Below are 12,338 nucleotides of genomic sequence, written 5' to 3'. Positions count from 1 at the left end.
GCAGGGGCCACAGGTCCGTGCCCCGGTGCGGGAAGATGCCACATGCCGCGGAGTGGCTGGGCCCGTGAGCCATGGCCGCTGAGCATGCGCGTCCAGAGCCTGTGCTCCGCAACAGGAGAGGCCACAACAGTGAGAGGCCCGCGTACCGCAAAAAAAAAAAAAAAAAAAAAAAAATGAAATCTATACCTTCTTGTAAGATGTTTAGAATTCTGCTAAGATTAGTTTTGGCAAGATACTTTCTGTTTAATAGTCAATTATATCTAAATTTGAAATATACATTTCTAAAGCCTCGGAGAGGAGCTGAGGACATGGTTTCCATCCATTGGTGACATGGGCTACTTTGAAACACTGCACCCCAATAAATTCTCCCAAGATAATAATTGTTCTGATAGTCAACCTTCCATTCTCTTTATCAATGGGAAAGGGCACCCCCAACTCTCCATTTAACTGTATGTGCCATCAGAAATGAAATTCTGGTCTATTGAATGCTAATTAACATAGCTTTCAATCTTATTAATAATGTCTGATTAGATGCTAAGAAGGCTCGTTAATGACCGCTTCAGTGCTCTTACATATAAGTTTAAATATGTTCTATATCTATACACATGGGATTCGATTTGTGGAGAGCAGAGATGTAGCCATTCTTCCCATAAGCATTGTGTCTTGATTGTCACTTAATCAATAAAGACACAGTTAGAATAAGGCTTTGCTTTCACGGAATATAGTGCCTCTCTCTAAAGAGCTCCAAGTATATTACAGACAGAATGGTAATTAATCCCCATTATATCCCTTTGAGGGACATAAATAGAACCTATTGTCCCTCCTGTTTTACTGGTGAGGAAACTGGCCAGGGGAAGGCACAGTCCGCAGCGACACGACCTAGGGACATTTCCTGCCTCCCATCCAGTGTCTAAGCCTCATCATGACAGAAGGATACGGCAAACGCCTTTCATAATCTCCATTCCTGTCCCGCCTCAAAAACCTCCAGACCGCTCCCCTTGCCCAGCGGTGCGTGCCACCACCCAGCCCTTGCCCACTTCCCAGATGGGCATCCTCTTCTCACCCCACTGCACCCCTCTGTCCAGCCACTTGGTGTGTTCTTCCAACACACCAAGCTGGTCCCTACCCTCAGGCTCCTGCTCCAAGGTCACTGTCAGGTCTCAGCTCAAATGCCAAGCCTTACCCTCCCCCGACTCTCCACCAGACCACCTTACCACTCTCACGCCAGTTTTTCCCCTTTTTCTCTAATAGCAAGCATCACTCTATGAAACACCCGTTCTGATTATTTCTTTCCTTGGTCATGCGTCTCTTCTCACTCATTTAGCATCTCTAACACCCTCGCCTTTCTCATTCACCATCCTTAAAGCCCAGACCAGCACATAAAGAAAACCAGTAAATATCAGTGGAACAAAGGAATGGCTCTGACTTGCCATGATACACAGATACTCTCCACTCAGATGCAACATCAAAATGTATAATAAAAATTTTTTTTAAAGCCCACAGGAAGTATAAATCCAATTTGAGATCCACAACACGACTTTCCTTACTTCATTCCTAAAAGTGATGTCTACCCACTCTTTTCAAATGAAAGTATATCACCTCCATCATTGGCAAAGATCACAGGTGACAATCACCTTACTCACCACTATGCCAGGCACCACAGGCAAAATCTCACAATTGGATACTGACCTAAAAGCAATACACTGCCCTAAGGTTTAAAACATGACTCCCACTTCATAAAGGTTTGCCACACAATACAAACCAAATGAATCTTTTATCCTCTGAACTGAATACTGAATTATGGTTTCATATATAGTAGTTCTATGTCTACACTAGTTGAAGAATTGCACAAAGTTACATATGACCCTTTTAGACTGTATAAATTATGCTGCCATTCACTAACTATGAGACTTTGAAAAAGGGACAACTTCTCGATTTTATCATCTGGAGGTTAGCCAGGCTAGCAATTCCTGAGTAATAAAAGCCTGACTTTGAAATATGCAAATTTTAGCATCTAGCTGTTGGCACTATTTGCTATATAAAGCTGTACACTGATGTACACAGGTCATTTCCAATCTATAACATCTTCTGTAATGTGATTTGCTTACAGTTTTGCAGGTCCTCTGGAAATCTTTCAGTGCTTTTCAATTGAATTAATAAATATGTCAACGGTCCCTCTTCACTACAGCTGGATGGCAACACCTTTTGCCCTGTCTTGTTAGTTGTGTCTTAATATTATGACCAGAACTGGATAAAAATTAATATTTATGCCATTTACCTTTAGTTACTTTGAAAATTGAGAATTGTCACAGTCGTTTATTTGTGCTGTGTTTTCAAGAGTATTTTTGCATGCCTGTTTGTGAGCAAGTTTTACATGCATTCTTAGAAAGCAAGTGGAATTCACATTTTATTTATGCAAAGGGTGTCAGGAAAATTCTCTTTGGATCATTAAAATTACCTGAATCATTATAGCTTCAAAGAGCAATCTATGGCCTGCAAATTGTCAGTGCAAGTTTCGGTTGTTTCTTTACATCATGCAGTTTCTGATTTCAGAATTTAAATATTATAAAATGAGAAAGTTCTAACCGTTTTTTTCTCTGTCACTTTTCATGTGATCTGATTTTAAGTAATTGGAACAAACTGTGCCTAATTTCATGCAGCATAATTGCCAGGCAGCCTCAAGCTATGGAGACCCAGCACTCTGTCTCCATTAGACAATTTTCAGTTGTTCAGGATATATTTTTTTTAATAGAAATGAATGAGCCTGGTTGAAATTAAATGTCACAATAATCTGGTCATTGTTAAGGGGGCAAAAGGTATCAACAAAATTCTTAAACCTTTGTCTATGGTACACCGACTGGATATTTTTCTTTTTTTCATAGTTCTTGAACCTGGTGTCCCACAAACTTTCAATTCCACCCCCCCCAAAAAAATTCTGTAATTGCTAGAATCACATGAAAGCCACAACTTCAGGTAGCTAATCCACAGTCAGTCAAAAATTCACAAAGAAGTAGGCTTTTTAACTGAAATCCAATATGTTTAACTATCTTAAATCCTATGCATCTTTACTAGATAAGCTTTTTGTGGACAGTATGAGTTATTCCTTTGTAGACTTAAAAAAATAAAAATGACTTGACAAAAACCCAACATGCCACAGGCAAGGCTGCTGTGAAAACATTCAAAGCCCAGGTTGCGTTCCGCCCACAGGGCTAGTGAGGCCATAAGAAGGGCAAAGGTAGATGTCATTTTACAAAAGAGAGAAAGATGAGTGCCATATTAGGAAGAAAATGGAAAATTCATTCCAAACCATTGCAACCACAGGGCTAGGTCTCCCCTGCCATTTTCCTGAACACCTCTGCTATTATGGCATCCAAACGGCAAGGACACTGGTTTAAGAAAGATCAGTAGGTTCTTGTGAAGTAAAGAGGGATTGCACTTGCCAGATATACCAATCAACCTAATCACTATGGGATATCAAAGCAAATTTGACCACAGTCCAATAGACAGGGACAGGAGACCTCGTCTTTGTTGTGTACATTAGCTTCCTGCCATTATCTCTTAAAAGCTTAATTATTTGCAAACAATTGATCAAGATGGGAATTTGAGAAAGGATATGCAAGGGCCACTGGGAGAAGAGCAACGCATTAAGAGAGTAAACAAAATTACCTTTAGATCTTACAATAAGAATTAACGATTGAGAAAAAAAAAAGAATTAACGATTGAGACGGGAGAGGGGGGCAGTGCAGTAGCTGCAAGGCTTCTTTCTCGAGTGTTTCCCATTTGATCTGCATTAACACCTCAGGAATGAGTAAAAGCCATAAAACAGTGATTATGTATGGGTAAAGCTGACCCTCCCTTCCAACATTAAACGTGCACACATGTATTAGGTGGGCTGCGCTGGGAAGAGAAGAGCTGCTAGACTCAAAGGGAAAACAAGTGGCTTGGGCAGTGGAACCCGAGCTAAAGGCAAGAACTCACAAAATGATCATTCTGATTTCAATAATCAACACCCTGACTTCTTCCCAGTCTCTTGCTGAAATAGACCCTGCTTGCCACTCTTCCTGTGTTTCTAGATCTGCAGTGTGACTTCTAATAATGACCTCGGATAGCAGTGATGGCTCAATAACCCCATCAAAGAATAAAATGATCCCTGGAGTATGTGTCCTGTGTAACAGAAATAGAGGTTGTCTCAAAAAAAAAAAAAAAAATCGAGGACTTCCTTGGTGGCACAGTGGTTAAGAATCCACCTGCTAGTGCTGGGGACACAGGTTTGATCCCTGGTCCGGGAAGATCCCACATGCTGCGGAGCAACTAAGCCCATGCGCCACAACTACTGAGTCTGCGCTCTAGAGCCTGCGAGCCACAACTACTGAGCCCGCGTGCCGCAACTACTGAAGCCCACGCACCTAGAGCCTGTGTTCCACAACAAGAGAAGCCACTGCAGTAAGAAGCCCTTGCACCACAACGAAGAGTAGCCCCCACTCGCCACATCTAGAGAAAGCCCACACGCAGCAACAAAGACCCAACACAGCCAAAAATAAAATTTAAAAAAAAATCTAAAAATAGCTTACATAAAAATTAAGTCTGAACGGTCCTTTCACCAGCCAGCCAGAATAAAAAGTGACAGAAAGAAAATGGCAACTTTCTAAAGAAAGTTATCTCTGCCCAATTCCAATCTTATATCTTGAGATGGGGACGGGAGGGGGTTTCTGATGTTGGTTATCTGGTATTTACAAGTTTACAATACATTGTAAGAAAACTTATTTCTGTAAACAGTCAAACCCACTCTTTCAGATGAGCATTAATAGGAAAAGAGAAACTCTTCAGCACACACAGATGGAAAATGTCCAACCTTCTATCTGAATGATAGCCTTGACCAAATGTACCCCTTTCATCAAATTTTCCACCCCTGACTGCAAATGTGGATGCCAAGACAGTGATGAACTTTATCTTATCTACCCTGGTAACCAAGTTTCAATAATGATCCCTCCCTCTCTGTCTTGCCCACTCTAACAGCTCATTGTAATGGCAACAGAAATTTTGAAAATAATCCTGTACAGAGCTCACCGGTGAGATAATGGAAAGCTACGCTGCCCCTCTCAAGCCTCAGATTAGTAATTTCTTGTGACACAGAACTGCCTCTCCACTGAAACTGCAAAACAGCTATAACAAAGCAATAGAGGTGGAAGCAATTTTCAAGCAAAATGTTACATGCTATGCTTTAAAAGGTATGGGAATAGGTACCGGGATAGCTGATCTAACAGGAGGAATTATGGCAACTGTCCAATATCACCCTTATCAAGGCAATGTTCTGTTGCTTGGCTGAATATGTTGGAAGAACAATTTCGGAACTTCTTTTATCCTTTTTCCTCCAGCCCTTTGCCTCCTCCACAGCAAAGTTTAATGCGTTAATATAAATTGACCTTGAGCTAAACTCTGGTATGTGATGGAGAGATACTCCCTTTAAAGAAGAAGAAAAAAATCTACCATATGGCTCTTAACCATTGGATCTCTGTGTTCTTTTAAAATTTCTACTGAGTTTTTGTCACTAAGGGAATATTGTGGATCTGTCTAAATTAAAATAACCAGCTATATATGTGACCTCTAAGAGCAGAAACAGAAGCCTGTTAGCCAAATATATTTATATTTGTTTAACATCAATTTTTTTGCCTATAAAAACTTCTGCCACTTTAAATAAACTTGCAGCCATTTTCCCCTTATGCATTAACTATGAATAGCTTACACTGTGACAATTACATTGATCTAGGATACTTTTTTTCCTTTAAAAAAATCCATAATGCTTCGCTATTGTCTTTCAGCTTTATGAATTAGTTTTACTGTTTCAGTGAATGCTTTTTTGTCTTCTGACTGCACATTATCAAAGAGACACTTTGTGCCTCTCATTTGCATTACAAAAGCAGTGTACCGTGCAGTGGAAGAGCATAGCCTGAATGCACAGCAGTTGAATCCTGCATCCTCACACAGGCTGGAATCAAAAGAAGAACGGTGATGTCTGTACGGCTAAGAAGCCAAAACTGGAGCATTTGCAGCATCATCAGTGAAGTCACAGGATTTCAACCTCTTTTCTTAATTCTCCACCAACGCTCCTAGACTGCCCAGTTGCCCAAACTAAATGTGCTCCGTTGATTGTTCAGCACTGGCTTTTTCTGAAGCCTAGTCAAGCCATTTTCCAGACAAGCCCTCAGATTTGATTTCTTGTCTATCCAGCAGCAGTTATAAGAAGTTGCTAGTAGAGGTGTGCAAGCAGGAAGGTCAGGTGGGAATCTCTAAACTTGACCTTATCACATGAAAATGACCTAAGTGTGGAAGGAAAAATTGAACACTGGCTAGTATTTCATAACAGTCTTCACTTTTGCACTAATGAGACTATACAATACACAGCACTGAAAACGTTGTTTTATAGTTAATTATAAGAGGCTAATACTACAATGCCTCGCCTGTCTTACCTATCGGATCTTTTAATTTCTTGTAAATATTAATTAAATATAAAATAAAAGCACTAAATAGAAAAAAACAGATACTACATTAAGAGATTTCATAGTCCTTTGTATTGGGGATTATTTTTTTAAGTTGCTTGCAATTCCATTATAATACCTATGTTTAGCTGTGTTCTTCAGTAGCTATAGATATGTTCCAGGAGTATTTTTAAATATATGCATTAAAGACATAAAATTTAGTCTCTAAATTAGCAATTACTTATATCCTCCTCCTAAAAGTATTAAAATTCATGAAGAGTGCTAAAATTATTTTGAACAGTTATGATGATTAATGAACTCCCTGAATATTGATTCTCTTAGTAGGAAACCATGGCTATAAAAGGAAACACAAAAAGGCCAATAAGAAAAACAGGGTAAGAGGAGTAGGGGGATGAAAGTGGGGCTGGGAATAGGGGCCATGCTTCACCTTTGTGTCCTTTTCAAATCATTTTAAATAATAGCTCATTTGAACTCTTACTGTTTGTCACTAGGACCATATGCATTACATGCATTATCGCAGGTACTCTTGGTGACCCCCATGAGTAGCGGCTATGCTTAGCTCCATTTTATAGATGAGGAAGCTGAGGCTTGGCTAGGTCCCAAAACATGAACAAAGGCTCACAGCTACTTAGTTCTGGAGCCAGGTCTGCCCTCCCCTGAGTTTCTCTACTTGGCTACCCTTCCACTGATGTTTCTTTCCCATTTCTCCATTCCCTTTTTTAAGGTAAACATTGTAAAACCAAAAACACATTCTAATGGAACATGAACAAAGTTATCCATTGTGGTGAGAGGTGACTGAATGTTTCTCTGCACTGTCAATAGCCTTGATCCAGGAAGAGTTGCTGCTTTCCTTCTCCTCCACCGCATCCCCACAGCTTCTGTCCTGCCAGCAAACATCAAGGGGCAGGGATGGAGCTGTGAGGTGAAAGTTAGTTCACCAGGACCTTTCCCCACATTCTCGCTACAGCGACTATCCAAAGGGACTTTATTAATAGCAGCTTTCTCGTATTAGTAAGAGTGATGGACGTAGTAATGGTAACACGTATTAAGAAGTGAGGATGTAACAGGCATTGTTCCAAATCCTTCATATGCATTAACTCATTTAATCCTCACAAAAACTTTACGAGGGAGGCTCATATATTATACCCATTTGATAGATGAAGAAACTTGAGCATAGAAAGGACAAATTACTTTCTCACATTCACACAAGCTTGTAAGTAATAGAGCTGGGATTTGAAACTTGGTGATAACATACGAGTTGAGAAAATTCACTTCCAAATTATTTTGTTTTCTAAATGATGGGTGGGGCAACCCCACTCATTCCTGATGAGTTAATCATGAATATATAGATGATGATTACCACTCATTTTATGAAGAAGCTATTATCTTAATGTGTATGTGTCTACAACTCAGTTCTGTTAATGGAAGCAAGAGGAAATTTTGCTACAAGATACAAAACTCAATGGAAACTAATACATCCATCACTTTATTCGTTCTTCTAGTGTTGCTTACAAACACAAGAATGATGGTAGGTTATATATGAGAACACTCTTTAAGGGTCATAGAACCAAATGCCTGCTCTTCCATCCACCTGCATTACAATATGCCTTAAATTGTCTGCTTTGAAATTAATTGTTGTGTTTTTCTACCAATTACTTTCATTTTGTTTGTGATTCTTAATCAAATATGAGTTAAATTACATTTGGAACCATTTCATTTTAGTAGAATACTAATAAAAACACACAGGAATGCTATTGCCATTTACAAGGCAACTAGCCCAGTTCTGTGCCCAATAAATATTTGTTGTATGAATGAATGAGTGCTATTGAAGTTAGAGACACCCAAAATGCCTGAACTAGCATTTATAAGTCAATGACTTCAGACAAACATCAGAAAACTAGCAGCCCCATTTTAACAACTGTTTATCCTTCTCACTCAGTTCTACAAATCCCAAAAGCAGTACAGATTTTATTTACTTTATTTAACTGACATTTTTATAATGTTTACTCTGCATCAGGCAATGTTCTCAGTGCTCTACCAGTATTCACTTGTTTAATACTTATAACAAGTCTATGAGGTCAGTGTTTTTACCCTGATGTTACAGATGGGGAAACTGAGGCACAGCGTCTGAGTTACTCACAAATAGGATGAAGCTGGGATTTGACCCTAAGAAACCTAGTTCTGCAGCCCATGTTCTTCATTCCTGTGTTATTCTGTTTATCTTTTTTAGCATGTATAATTGCAAGTTTCTCCAAAATCCGCTCTATGTTGTTGTTGGGTTTATTTGTTGCAAAAGTTCCCTTCCCACTCTCAAACCGCAATGTAATAAAATTCAAGTTCTCCATCTTATAGGACTGAAGAAAGAATAGAGGAGACTACTGTTTCGACATACAGGCTCTCCCCCAAGAATTTCACTGTAGCAATAAAACAAAACAATAGCACACCATCCTGGACCACTTTTCTGAAAAGAAAGTTCGTGACCAGTTTATACAATAAACTCCAATAAAGTAAGGATCTTTTCCAAACTACATACAGCTCATCTCCGCTATTGCTGAGAGCGTGCCAGCTAAAAGGAGACCTATCCCCAACCTGTAGAACACTTTTCCACTTTAAAAATCAAAGTGAAAGGGTTTTGAAGCCATGAAGAGAAAAGACAAGGAAGATGAAATACAATGGTACCATTTAGAATGAGACTGTTGACAGTCCTCATTACTGCCTTTACAGACACCCGGTCCGGCATTAAATACTGAGGAAAAACCCTTGTAAAAAGAATCAAGTATCCATAAGTGAGAAGCAAAACCAGTACACTTGGTGAGAAGATGTTTTGAGCGAGAGAAAGCGAGAGCCAGGGAGAGAGAGAGAGGGAGAATTCATGCTGCTCCCAATATGACTAAAGACCCCTGGAACTGGTACTCATTCTCTAGTGCTAATTTTCCCACTTAAATTACAGTGCTGGTGTAGCTTCATCTCATTAGAGATCATTGTCCCCAGTAGACAGTTGTGTTTATGGGGGACTCTGGCTGTTCCACACCTGCTGATCAGGTTGCTATGTGATCAAGGCTGCATACAAACAGCAGACTCGAGCTTGCTGGACTGCGACTGATGAGCCCAGGCTAATTCAGGGGTGATTATGTAGTTTACTGGACCACTAAACCTCTTTAAGCTTGTAATTACTGCCTATTTGAGTAAAGAACATTCAAAAGCAATTCACTGCATCATGCCTGCCACAGCTGGAAGCAGGCTGCCAGCAGTCTGTGGGGACGTTAAAATCTACAGGGACATGGACTGAAGCCCAGCTAGCAGACACTGTCAGCAGCACCCGCAGCCAAGTCTATACACATTCCTGCTCACCTCTCCTGACCAAGCTTACCATTAAAGGTGCCGTGAAAACCATAGAACAGCCATAAAGGTGACAAATAACGGAATGAAGTGATACAAACTACATTTTAATGATTTCCCCCTTTTGTAAAGCTAAAATTGAAAATGTCTTTTCACAGTGTCAAAGAGAGAGAGAGTATATGCTTTAAATAATATACACCGCTGAGATTTACTGTGTACTTGCTGAAAGTTCCATCCAAAAAAATACCAATTTGAAAACAAAATGCCCACCTTTTCGGCTTTCCAAAAGAACTGGGATGTACAGTCATTTGAGATCTCTTCCACCCACTTAGCTGTCATGTTTATAACCCTTAGCTGGGAAAATACTGTTTAGCTACTTGATTGACATTTTCTAAGATCACGTGTAGATTTCTGCTGTTAATGAATTAAAATGCTGCTCAGACACCTGAGTGAAATTTCCTTTCAAGAGTCAGAGAAGATTTCAGGAAAAAAAATGTATCAGTATTTATCAATGTTCTCATTTTCTTTTGCTGTCACCTTAACAACTGCAGTTCTTTTGTATAACAAAAGTGTAAAACATGCTTTGCATTGCTGTGGGTATAATTATTACTTGTCTCTAAGTAACAAAAAAAAGACCGGAACTTAATGAAGGGGGATTAAGTTAATTTCTTTTTTAGCTAACAGTTTCCTGTCTCTTAAAATGCAGACCTTGGTGAATATAATGTTCAGGGAAGGAAAATTAAGCTTTTTATTTCACTAAAATCTCCACTTTGGAATATTGATATTGAAATATTAAGATGATGTTTATTCTTTAAAAGTATGTAAATTTGGTATTAAATAAAGCCACAGAAATCCTTTCGGACTACTCCATCCAAAGTCCACAGATCCAGGGGGTTTATGTGTTATCTACACATCATTCCTATTAATATTCATTAGGTGGGTCTGCTTCCATTCTTATAAGCTGTGAGAGAGGCAAAGAAACAACCAGAATTCTTTAACACATGGGCATTATCAACTCAACGTATGCCACACAGCAGAGCACCAGATCTGAAGTTAAAATTCAAACACAATTTACCTTTACTTAGCTAATTTTCATGAAAATTCTCTTCCCGTTTCCCATTGTAGTCTAAGCTCTTTAATTATCTCTATTCTCCGTAACATACACTTCAATTTTTAATTTAAGAGATTATTCAGCACTATATTTTATCTTGGTTAACAACAAAACCCTTATCTTGCAATCAAACTAAAGAGAATTTCCCTTTAAGAAAAAAAAAAATCTAAAAACTTTAAATTGTCTTAGTAATAAGATTACCTTTATCTTTATGAACCTTCTTAAGCAAACCCTTTTTAACTCCCCAAAGCATTTATTGATGTGAATTCACTGTCTGTCTCCAGAGTGGATTATAGAAGAAGGAAGAGTCTTAGTCAAAATTTGGGCAGATCCCCAGTATTTGTTTCCCAAATTATGCTTTCTCAGTCGTCCAGTCTAACTGGACAGGGAAATGCTCACAGGGCTGTGGACGTTTTTCTGTGGCATTCCCACAGAGCTCTAAGATGTTCCTGGAACATCTTAGATGAGTAGGAAAAAGAGTGGGACCTGTCATCAACAAGATGACAAGATAAAGGTGGCAGAAATAAAGGTATTCAAAGTTAACTTGGAATATAAATTGGGGCAGCCACTATGGAAAACAGTATGGAGGTTCATTAAAAAACTAAAAATGGAAGTACCATACAATCCAGCAATTCCACTCCGGGGACTATATCCAGAAAAAATGAAAACTCTAATTCAAAAAGATACATGCACCCCAATGTTCATAGCAGCACTATTTACAACAGCCAAGACACGGAAGCAACCCAACTGCCCATCAACAGACAATCTCAAGAAGATGTGGAATATATACACAACGGAATATTACTCAGCCAGAAAAAAGAATGAAATATGCCATTTGCAGCAACATGGGTGGACCTAGAGAGTATTATACTTAGTGAAATAAGTCAGACAGAGAAAGACAAATATACTATATGATATCACTTATGTGTGGAATCTAAAAAATAATACAGATAAATTTATATACAAAATAGAAACATACAGACATAGAAAACAAACTTACAGTTACCAAAAAGGAGGGGGGGGAGGGACAAATTAGGAGTATGGAATTAACAGATACAAACTTCTATACATAAAATAGATAAGAAACAAGGATTTACTGTATAGCATAGGAAATTATACCTAATATCTTGTAATAACCTATTATGGAATATACCCTTCAAAAGAATAAAAAAAGTTAACTTGGCTAGTTTGAGGCTTTTTTTTTTAAAGACTTTGAGTTGGGTGATCTTTTATATCCTTTATATTTGTCTAACACTTTACATTTTCAAAGAGCTTTTATTATATTTTATGAAATTTGAGCCTTACAACTACTTGGCCAGGTTGGAAGGACGGGTAATGTTGCCTCCATTCTACAGGAGAAAAAACAAAACTCAGAGTGGGCACACGGCAGG

At 38.8% G+C, this 12,338-nt stretch overlaps 1 protein-coding gene across 3 annotated transcripts in view; it reads right to left on the bottom strand.

Annotated features, from left to right (window-relative positions):
• MEIS1 (Meis homeobox 1) overlaps window positions 1–12,338 on the bottom strand; it is a 139,871-nt gene that overhangs the window by 25,812 nt on the left and 101,721 nt on the right. The window lies entirely within an intron of this gene.

The sequence above is a fragment of the Physeter macrocephalus genome, chromosome 12 (assembly GCF_002837175.3).
Source record: "Physeter macrocephalus isolate SW-GA chromosome 12, ASM283717v5, whole genome shotgun sequence".
In the NCBI taxonomy this organism is placed as follows: Eukaryota; Metazoa; Chordata; class Mammalia; order Artiodactyla; family Physeteridae; genus Physeter; species Physeter macrocephalus.
This window is presented reverse-complemented; position numbering and strand designations above follow the sequence as displayed.